The sequence below is a fragment of the Lepisma saccharinum genome, chromosome 14, assembly GCF_977018435.1.
Source record: "Lepisma saccharinum chromosome 14, izLepSacc3.1, whole genome shotgun sequence".
In the NCBI taxonomy this organism is placed as follows: Eukaryota; Metazoa; Arthropoda; class Insecta; order Zygentoma; family Lepismatidae; genus Lepisma; species Lepisma saccharinum.
The window spans coordinates 46,728,874-46,741,027 of NC_139242.1; the positions used below are offsets into that span (position 1 = coordinate 46,728,874).

At 36.0% G+C, this 12,154-nt stretch overlaps 1 long non-coding RNA gene across 1 annotated transcript in view; it reads left to right on the forward strand.

Moving 5' to 3' along the window:
- The first annotated feature begins 837 nt into the window (after positions 1 to 837).
- Positions 838 to 12,154, forward strand: part of LOC145998850 (uncharacterized) — an 86,582-nt gene continuing 75,265 nt past the window's right edge. Inside the window, exons 1-2 of the long non-coding RNA XR_014443348.1 lie at positions 838 to 969; positions 7,150 to 7,336. This is a non-coding gene — a long non-coding RNA (uncharacterized LOC145998850). The remainder of the gene's footprint in view (positions 970 to 7,149; positions 7,337 to 12,154) is intronic.

Genomic DNA, 12,154 nt, shown 5'->3' on the forward strand with positions numbered 1-12,154 from the left:
AACCTAACCAAACCTTACCGTGAATGGTTTTTGGGGCTATGCGTGAATGTTTTTTGGGACTATCCGTGAATGGTTTGTGGGGCTATCCGTGAATGGTTTCCGGGGCTATGAGTGAATGGTTTCCGGGGCTATCCGTTATTATTTTCGTGAGAAAAGCATAATTCCACCCTAAAGAATGTTCCGCAATGCCGAATAGGTAAGTAGGAATGTTAAAAAGGACGAAATAAATGAGTTATAGGTGTTTTCACGAGATCGAAGTAGTACTGCTAACGTCAATCGTTTTGGGGGCTAACGTCAATGGTTTAATAATTACTCTTTATGTAAAAAATTGAACTTTTTTTTCCTGAAAAAAGCAAAATAGCACCTTGAAGAATGACGAAATAATCAAGTGAGGGGGGTTCGGACGCTATCTAAGTTTTACCCTTCGATATTGTCCCAACGGATTTCTTCATTTTTACAGAAGAAACTACTTACGGAAATGAGTTTCTGTAGCATTTATAAGTTCGTGGAGGTATTTTCTTTCATTGTGGAATGTATTTCACCGGGAATTCATGAACTTTTCTACAGAAATATCTTTCCGACGCACAATTGCCGTTGCTTTCATTTCCTTCCACTACGTGAACCAGATATTGCGTACGTTTGATGACCTAACCCCCTGTCAGTGTTTCCAACCATGCCGTTGTTTTGCAATAAGATGACAATTTTAACTATGTTTGCCTAACCGAACCAAACCAAACCTTGGTGTGCATGGTTTGTGGGGCTACGCGTGGGGATTTTTCGGTTGAGAAGGTTGGAAACACTGCATACTCACTGATGATCTACCACACTAGTCAAGCTGTCTTGCCATATTGTGTGTTTCGCAAGCGAAAAAAGGAAGAACAATAATTACTCGTAATGTGAAAAATTGAATTTATTTTCGTGAAAAAAAGCCAAATAACACCTTGAAGAATCTTTCGCAATGCAGAATAGGTAAGTACGAATGTTCAAAATGACGAAATAAACCAGTGAGAGGTGTTGGGACCACATCAAAGTGGTAATAAAATAATAATAAATCAGTTCGTTAAAGTAATAGCGATGTAAAATTGGTACATAAATTTCATAACTTAAGTAAATTAGTTAATACGAGGACAATGCAATATCAACGATGCGAGTAGCAATGCGAGTTTTCTTTGTTGGAAACCGGTTGAACTGATTTGATGTTTCCTTCTTCCTAGATTTACCATATTTATTTCTAATTACTTATTTCGGGCATGCCATATTTCCCATAATATCACCGTACTCATCTTCTTTTCCTACAGTAACATTCATATCCCCTACTACAATTCCGATATCATTTAAGTATTGTGAGCTAATAATTCCTTTCCAGGTCTGCCCAAACCTTGCCTTGAATTTCGTTCGTTTCTTCTGTTTGTGCATATGCGCTGTAATACTCAAGTTAAAGAATTTGAAGGGGAGGTCATAGCCATGACTTGCAAATCCATTGGTGATCATTGCAAGCTGTTTAAGCCAAGGGCTAATGGCATTTGTTTTGTGCCCTGTGATGATGTAATTGCTAGGCTTCTTATGCCTGATATACCACATAATCATAGATTACCAGCATATCATGTCAGAACATTGGATGAACCTGATTCTTAGAGGCAAGTTTCATATCATTTCGAGAAGCCAGCGGATGTATTTGGAAATGTTCAGTGGTGTTTTTTTAAGTTTACCTAATGTAATTTAGAAATATGTGATTTCCTAATTTTTTGTATTTTAAGTTCACCCAAAATGTAGCCCAATTTTCATAACATGAAAATTGATGAATCTACATGTCATAGTCTGAAATTCTATCTAAATGTAAACGGGGCATTCCACAAGACGTGGTCGTAGTCCATGTAAATAACAAAATGGGAGCAAGTTTACAATACCGGAAGGATCTTCAAATTTTTTTTCATATTCATTATACTAACTAATTTTGGTCTCGTAACCACGAATCTGAAGTTAAATTGTGGGGCTCACATCTGGAACTTGGAAAATAAACCGAATTCAGTGGTTTTCGGTTATGTTTTTTGGAGCTATATGTGCATTGTTTTACGAACTAAATTTTCACTATGCTTGCCTAACCTTACCGAAAATGGTTTCTGGGAGATAGCAGAGAATGGTTTGCAGGCCAATTGCAAGCACATACATTAACAAAATGTTAGTTTATGTAACACTAGAGAGGCAAGCAATGCTTTCTCCCTCACGCAAGATGCCATTTTCCTCAAATGAACGCTCGAGCACCATTGCCAAACTTACCTCTAATGAAAGTAGTCCAAAATCCATCAATTTGTTAATTAGGCCACGTCCATCCTCTTCAACACTCCACCTAAAGAACTGTAGAACAATCTTTTCATTTCTCTGTTCTGCCATTCTTTGCTCTGCAAGTAACAAAGCAACAGTGTGGCAATGCTGTAGACAGCGTAACAAATGGGGAACATCACTTGTTCATATCATCAAACATGGTTCCCATGTTTGTGTTTGGAGAATGATCGTGGTAATTAAGAACGTTGTTTTACAACTTGTACACGTCATCCCCAAATCTTATCTGCTGATACGTCATCAGGACTCGATATTTAGTGAGTATAAGTACTAGGAAAGAAATTGGAGATCCTTCCGGTATTGTAAATTCTTACCACAAAATGAATTAATCTGAAAATTAATATTGTTTTAATGTAATTAAGGTTTAAATGTTTGTGAATGCAAATGCATATAATTTTCACAGTTCACCAACAAAAATTATTAGCATGTGTAGCCTATGTGCTTCACAGACAAATGAAGTCAAACTTTACTACATTTTTAAAGCATCACACACATAACACATTTTCGTTAATGCTTTTCATGCATTCAGGCTGTGTCATCATGCTCAAGTTTTTCTTTTTCCTTTGTTAGCAGACAACTCTAAGTACTTCATAATTCTGTGAATATTTTAATCCAATCTCATATGTAGACCTTTACATTTTATGTATGAAATGTCACACACATAATGGTGGAATGCCCCAGACATGATTCTCAATTTCATGTTATTTTGAAATTTCTATTTTGTGTACCAAAATTTGAACATGTCAGTATATAGCTGTATATCAGGCTCATAATTCCCCTCCTTCACTTCAACTTAACCCATTTTCAAACACTAGAAAAATCTGTGTGAAAATTCTTATATCTTATAATTTCATTTTTTGGGGTCAATTATGATACTCTTTTTTCTTTTTCACATTATGCAGTTACAGTTTTGCTATAAAAATGTATACACCATCAAGTTATCACTATTTTTATCAAATCTGATTTGAAAAAAATGTCTATAGTTCATGAAGTTATGTGAAAAGGGTAAATATCCGATATCACCCAACAGCAGAACAAGGAAGACAAATAATGACTCGTAATATGAAAAGTTGACACTATTTTATGGAAAAAGGCATAACTTCACCTTAAAGAATCTTCCGCAATGCAGAATAGGTAAGTATCAATGCTAAAATTAACGAAATAAACAAGTGAGCGGTGTTTGGGCCTTATCAGATAATTACCCATATTAGGCCTTTATTGTCACATGGGTTCTGGGGGGGGGGGACAGTATCCAACTCTAGGTCTTAGATTATGGCGGGTATTGTAGTTAGAGGGGGATTAACAATTAAATTGAAGGGGGTATCCAATTCTTGTGTATTACTATTGTCTTAAACTGTTACGGAAATTCTGGTGTGGAGACTGAGAATTAATTTTTTGGTGGAGGCAATATCCACTCTTCAATATCAACAGTAAGTCTAAAATTGCCATGGAAATTTTGGTGGTAGGATTGAGTATTCAATTTAAAGAGGAGATAGGAAGCTCTTGATAGTGTTAAATCTTAGATTGTCAAGGGATTTCTGTAGTGGAGAGAGGTCGAACATTATTTAGCGATATGGTATCCACATGTTTTCGACCCTGAACGTGCCAAAAGAGAAGCTGGAAAAGACTAAATATCTTGAAGTATTGACACCCCAATAAATTAATATTCTTAAAAGTCTGCAAAGAAATGGATGTAAAAATTTTCTTGCTCGCTTCGCTCACAATAGTGTGTTCCGATGATGTGTGTTTGGCACTTTACTAAGGTGAATGTGAAGTTTCATACTATAGTGGCATTACAAGACATAAGCAATATTCTCGATATTCTTCTTAAAATATAATGCTTAGTGTTGGTATACTGCTTAATTCAAAGCAGGTGCATCATTTGGAATAAGAAATATATCGAATACGCGTTTCTAACTTCTTGTCACACGAAAATTTCACTTTTACAAGTTAAATTTGTACTAAAGGTAAAATTACGTAATTATTGTTATGGGATAGTAAAATAATTATATTTACTTCTAAAAAAAGGGGGGAGGGTGAGTTCTTTGAAAGAGGAACCGTATTATATTATCGCCCTGAGCTTAAGAATTTCTAGCTAGAGTTCTGTAATGTCTCATGAAACAACATACAGCTGGAGCATGTTATTTGGTTTAAGTTTTATAAACCCACTCTCAAACATTATTTATATGCATATTTACATAATTTAATTTACTACAGTTAACCAATCCATGTGCTAGCTTTAAGTTTTTTTGGAAATTCGAACAATTAAAAAGTATGGAAAGTTTAACATGGCATTTCTTTCAAATAGACATAAATTATTACGTATTCATCCAATCGATTTTGGGGGGATTATGATGAACGATTTTAGGGGCGGTCTTGAGTGATGGGCACCCCTGTGTAGGGAGGAGGGGCAGATCAAAGATAGTGTTCAGTAAAGCTAAGGAAAAAGTTACTTTTGATAGACACGCTGTCATAGTTAAATACTTCGTTTGTGGGGATTAAGATATGGTTTGAGGGCACGAATGATATGATTTGGGGGGATGTGCCATTGGCCTGGCGGGTATGGGCACCAATGCATTTAGGGATGCTATTTTAATGCTTTTAATCCTAAAGCTGACCAACCTAATCACAAAGGAATTTAGGGATGTCATTTTAATCATGTGGTAACAGGTCTGTAGCAAGAAACCTCTTTGCATGCCACGTATGTGAAGATGGCAGAAGCAGTCTATATCCAAGATAATAGTAAGCGAAAGGCTGCTCACAAACAAATACACATATAGCGGTATATGAAAGGAAAAGCATTCTCCAGGACACAAGTAGTAAAGAATTGATTAGAGTAGATAAAGAATTGGCATCAAATTTAGATATAGACGATCAAAAGATATGCAATATTGTATAGGTCTGAAATCGAAAGAAGAAACAGTTTCAGTATGAAACAGAGGACAGAACTGTTGAAGACCCACAAACACGGTACAAAGTTGATTTTTATTATTTGGTCCTAGACATGATTATTTTAGCTCTAAGAGAGAAATGTGAGCATCTTAAACATCATAGTGAATTTTTCTATTTCTTTTATGGTATTAGTAAGGTTAAAGACATGCCATCGGATCTTTTGTGTGAAAAGTGTACAAAAGTTGCCTGTATGTTAACACATGAAGGTTTTAAAGATATTAACCCTACTTACTTAAAAGATGAACTTAAAGTGCTTTCAGCTAAATAAAAAACAAAAGTACACCAAGGGAGACCTTAAAACTGATACTGGGTCTTCATTTGGACCTAATGTGAGTGTTGCACTTTGAATTTTATTAACTTTGCCGGTAGCCATGTCAAGTGGCAAACAAAGATTTTTTAAACTAATGTTAATTAAAAAATAACTGTCTTCAGTCAACCATGTGTGAAACATGCTTGAGTGGTTTAGCGAGGATATCGATAGAGCATCAGCTGGCTGAGACATTAGATTATGTTGATGTAATCAAGGAATTCGCTAGTGCCAAATCACTATATTTTAGTACAGGAGTCTAAGTACAAATTAGAACCTACGTTTTTGTAGTTTTATTATTTTAAGGACAGTGTTAACAATCAAAATTGTTTCTATTTTAAGAAAGATATCATTACACCAAAATGAATAATATTACATGTCAGTTTTTTTAAAAATATCCCAATTATATGTCATAGGCCTACAGCAGTAAAAATATGAGGTCAAGTAGTCAAATCGTTTCTTTCCTAATACTTGTTACATTTAAGATACGTTTAATGATATAAAATGTAATTTAGTGTCTTATGATAGTATTGCAATAACATAACAGGTCTCTTTGTTTATTTTACAGTTTGGTGTTTTACTTAGGAATATATTGATTTTAAATTAACTGTTGTTGGTTAATGGCGATGGGGGGAGGCATGTGACTCAATAGCTCAGAGTGGCAAACTTAAATGCGCCGGCACTGCCTACCAACCATAATGATGGTTTTTGGGCTTTTGTCAAATGATCAGGTGGCCTCTCCGATGGCTCAATGGGTAGCGTCGTCACCTTGTAATCAAGGGGGTCCCATGTTCGATACCAGGTGGAAGCACATAGTGATTCGGATCGCACTTTAAACTGTAGGTCCAGTCCCTATTGCCTTTAGCCTTACCGTGCATAAAGTGGACTTTAAAAAAACACCAACTCAATCAATCAAATGATCACGTGCTTACAAATAAACAGCCAAAGATAATTTGATTGACACAACTATTTGCAGCAACTTCCACCATTGAGTTTGGTGCACATGACAGAAGAAGATTGTTTAAAATTGGTGTGTTGTCTCATATCTCATTGATTCAGGTAGTGGGCAATCTGAAAGACAACAGCAAATTCCAGTTATTATACAGATTGTAATAAGATTGGACATATTTATGAGATTAGGAGTGTAGTACACCCAATTATCAACCTCACTTCCACATAGTACACCCTGGACTGCATTTTGCAGGTTAACGAGGCTCTGGCCAGTATAATCTTCGTAGGGCTGTGTGTGTTTTGTCCTTAGGTGTGTGTACTGAGTGCACCTTTGCAACCTCAGCTTTTAATGGCAGTCAGAATATTTTAGTCGTTTGACATTACTGTTGTGTTATCAGTTATATTTTAGTTTTGGTAAGGGGCTGGACCCCGTATCATTTGACGGGTGCAAGATAGCCTAAGTGCTGACGCACCCAAATTTTTCAATTCAAATTCAAATATTTCTGAGATTAGATTAAAACTAGTTTGATGCTATTACTAGATTTGGATAATGGAAAATTTTATCTTTTTATTTAAAATTTTAATTACTTTCTGGCCAGAGATGTCCAGGATACATTCCCCGAATTGGTTGACAATGGATTATGAATACTGTTGCAACTTCTAACCAGTTAGAAGAAAGCCATGACTACTATAACAAACGTTGCACGTGTTTCTAAGGATGGAGGGAGTTCAGAGTCAGGAAGGAGTTCTAGAGAAGGCCATGGCAGACAAGGAAACCGTAGTCAGGTAGAGATTTTTTACTTTTTTGTAATAATACTTTTAAACCTTTTACTGTTAGGAGAAATTCAGCATGGGAAGTAGTTACAGTTTAAGACCAGAATAAAGAACTCACGATTACTGTATTTACTCATGTATAATATGCAAAGAGTTGCTGTGCTGTTCTGGCAAAATTTGAGCATGCTACTCCTGTCACACGGGATGTGTTTCAGTGGTATCTATCTGGTGGGGAAATAATAGAAAATAATAGGGTGCTGATCCGATGCCGATGTATCATTATCGGAAAGTATGGGTTGGAATTCATCTACCGATAATTTTCCGGCATTTCAGTCTTTCATGGGCTCCACAAAAATGCTGCGCAACACTTTCGCCAAGTCTAATTATCCTGGAAATTATGCAAAATTCAAACTTTCTTTTTATTTTTCACCAATTTCGCCCAGAAATGTGTTGTATTTTGTGATTACATAATATCTATTTTAATATTCTGATGGATTCCTTGAGTGTTCTAAAGAAAATGTCTTGGTAAATTCATGGATATAATTGGAGAAGAATATTTACACACCAATATTTTGAAAAAAAAATTAGCTATTGCAATTCTCAAGTATTGGTATCGGCGGGAATCGGTAAGGGCATCTGTATTGGTACCGTTCAAAGTGGTATCATCTCAGCCCTAGAAAATAACTTCCTTATCGCTGCAAAGCCATAACTTAATCTTGATCTTTCCATCTTCTACTACAGAATGAACAAGGTGGTTACAGAAGTGAAAGCTTTGGGATGCTAAACATAGGGTGACCAGACACATACATGTAAAAAGGAGGACAAAGTCATAAAAAAGAGGACACCTCAAAAAATGGCAACTCATTTGCCATTACTCATAATTATGGGCGTCAAGTTTTCGTTTTATTTTCAACTGAATTTCGATGTTATTTTTACTGCAATTCGGTATTATTTTTCGCGGTTTAGGGCAAAATTCGGTGTTATTAATTTAAAATCGGTTATTTTTACATGCATATTTACTGTTCCTTCTATGATTAAGATTTTCACATTGCTTTAGTTCTGGAAAATTGAGGCAAATTTTAGTTTTACTGACAAAAAAAATATTTAAGGCTTACCTTTGTTAGGAATTACCAATTTTTTTCCTTTTGGAAAACTATTTCGTCTCATCAGCCAGTAAATATGAAATGTTTATTGAATGATATCACCCAAATCTTTGAAAATAGTCATACATATAACTTTCTCCAACAATGCCAGGAAAATTTCTCTGGGACCTCAAATTAGGTGTTTTGTGTACGCACACTCGCATACACAACCTCTCCCCCTCCCCCGAAACACAAAAGGTGCTTCTCCCTGAAAATGTTCCCGTTCCTAATCAATTTCCCTTCTGGGAAGATCCCCCCCGCCTCAAGCAAATTCTATTTCAGGAAGAGGTTAAATAGCCTACTGTCAGTCATATCTGCGCCAAACTGCAATAATGAAGCGTGACAATTTCGATTTAATCGAGCTTTCACCAACTACGCTAGAAACGACAGATCAAATAGCACTTCAGGTAGTACTTTTTGAACAAAAGAAGTGTTATTCCTAGTTTATATTGCATATTTCGCGACGTTTTTTGTGTTAAAGTGCAAAATTCGGTGTTATTCTGAAAAATGGCATAATTAGAGTTATTTCGCGATTCCGAAATACCGAAAACTTTCCTCCTTAATTTACCCAAATCCATTTTTATTGTGTTTTCTTCAAGTATTCGGTGTTATCGTTAAAACTAAAACTTCACGTCCCTACTCGTAATTTAATCAATAAATAATCGTATTATTTAGCACAGGACAATCATAATTAAGAATATCTATAGTTTGAAGCACAGAATTTTACTCTTTTTACAATTCTTGGATATTAGAATGCAATATCACCATAAGTGAATGCAAATGTGACAAGTAAGCTTCGCTTTAACTTATTTCCAAAACAGAACTTAAATTTTAGGTAGTTTAGATTGTGTCAGGAAATATGATTTTTAATGCCACGAACATTTTTGCACTCTTTGAACAGGAGGGGAAAGTGACAGCCACCTTACACTTTACCTCATATTCGTTTCTTCCATCCTCTAAAAGCTGAATATTTTATTTGCAAGATCATTGATGAATTTACACTTTCGCTTCGTTATTTCATAAAAGTAAATATGACTAAAAAATTCTCACTATGCGTTTCTGTATCGCGTATGTATGACTAAAAAATGAACTGGCCACCGTCTGTGGCAGAGTGCTTAGCACACCACGCCTCGACGACATAGGTCTCGGGTTCGAATTCCAGCCTGAGCATGGGTGTTCTTTGTGAGTGTCCCTTCATCAAAATCATCATATCATCGCTCATCCTCATCTTCGTGATTAGCAAAAGTGGCAGAAAATTGAATTATAATAAACCATATCAGCCAATCAAAAAGGAACTGCTCAAATTACATGTGTTTCACAAGTCTCAGATTGCGAAGCAACGAGTTACAATAATACATACTAATGACTAGGGGTGTGCGGGACAGAATATTTTTTGGTCGGGACGGGGAATTTTTTTAAATCCCGACGTTCGGGATGGGTAAAATCCGCAATTTCCAGAGAAATTTTCAGGAACGGGTAATGATAAAAAATTCCCGACGCTGTGGAAATTTCAAATTTGACGTCATTTCCCTTTCTTTTGATTTCTGAAATAAAAGCTAACAATTTCAGAGAAGTGTCAAGACACTTACAATGCAGAAAACATCAAGAATTAACCACTTTTTAAAACTACCATTTGGAAGTTCCGAGCTACTCGGGATCTCGAAATGTCTGGAAATCATTTCCTGAACTCGGGATCGGGACGGGAATTTTTTTAACCGACTTTTCTGGATCCCGCACACCCCTACTAATGACTCAGTCGGGAAAGTGATCATGTTCAGCTCTCAGATGCTAGGTGAGCATTGCTCTCATATTTAACGCGCCCCAAGTGATATGAATATCATTATATGTGGAAGCATTCTCTATGGAGAACATTTGCTATGGTCGATGCTATACTATTTCTAAAAAAGGAGGACATTTACTGATTTCTAAAAAAACTGCCCGGATGCCGGACAGACACCCAAAAAGGAGGACATGTCCGGATAAAAGAGGACGTCTGGTCACCCTAGCTAAACACAGTGGAGGGAGAGGTAGGAGGTGGCATCGGTTAGTAACTCATTGTATACGCAAAACTATATTCTCCTCTTGGTCCACATAGCTATAGGTGACCCATTGGGTAGGTAAAATGGCATTCATTTTTGATTGGCATAGCAACAGCTTTATGTCCTACAACTAAGAAAACCATTTCATGAACCTGAATTGTACTGCGCATTATATACGAGATATAACTGTTTGTTGCTTTTTCTCACCAAAAACCAGGGTTCTCATTATACACGTGTATATATGGTAAGCTGTTCATTGGTTGCTCCATATAGAACATAACATTTTTAAGTGTCTTGGGTATGAGCACTTTGCCATTCAGAGTAATAATACTCAATACACAATAATACTGATGACAATGACACGACCTAGTCTATTGTCACTTTTATCAGGTCATTTGTCTTTTGATAAAAAACTTTTAGGACTGAAAATTCTTTACAGTAGTCTGTCACCACATTCTTTTTCATCATAACTAGAACAAAGCGAAGTTTACATACCTTTCATGGCAAAAGATTCCAAGTTATCACCTTTCATAAGTGGTATAAATAATAAAAATAGTGGAAAAAATAAAGGGGATTGATAAGGAACGGTACAAGAAAATGAGAGAAGAGAGGATTTGATGTTAAACAAATAAGTATAAATAAATGTGTGATGAAGGGAGCATGCGTTCTTCTGAAACATTACATGAAAAATTGTGTTTATATGCTTGAAACCAGGGAGTCGTAACGTAACGAAATGGAACGGTATTTTCAATTACGGTTTCCGTTACGTTACAACCAGAAACAGAATAACTTTTTTCGTGAACAGAAACGTTACCTCAGGTATATGAACATTACGTTACAGGTGTGCATAACGGTACCGAACCATAACTGATCTCTAAAGGAGTAGGTCTTCACGTGACACTTTAACGTTACATCCATTGCCGGCACCCAGTAACGTTACAGGGTAAGAAAGAGGTTCGTCACGTATTGACTAGTAACTTTAGTGTGTGTGGAAAGTGATAGTAACGTTACAATTAACCAGTAACTTAATTGAGGTCACGGTTGTAAAAACGTTACACTCCTTTTCTCAAAGCAACAACGTTATTTATAGCTGGTATGATACAGACGTTCCGATGTGCAATACCGTGTCCGATGCCGTGTTCCGGAGAGAATAACATAGGTCTCTCGTATAATTGTGCTCGTTACTTTTGTAACGTTACAGTTCTTTTCCTCCACAAAAGTCTGTTTCGAAAAAGTGATACACATATCCGTTACGAATAGCAAATACCGTTATCGAAGGCGTTTTCGAAGAAGCCTCATAATTATGATCGGCAGCATACTAACATTACAGTACTTTGACCCCTTGAAAGTCACTAAGTTATAATACGTATTTTCGTTTTGGATGTCAGTGAAAAAATTAAATTGTAAAACAAAACGTTTGAAAACATCCGTAAACAAGATTCGGCGTGACAAAAGTTCTGGTTATTGGAATTTACTTATTAACTATGTATTTATCACAAATATATTTCTTTTCTGCATACTTAATCGCTTTATGTGAATTTGTTCTAATTTGATTATTTATGCAAGATGAATTTTAACATGTACGTTCACTTTATACGATAGCAAAGCAAACGTTTGTTGAGGGAAAACGTTTATATCTATCTATCTCA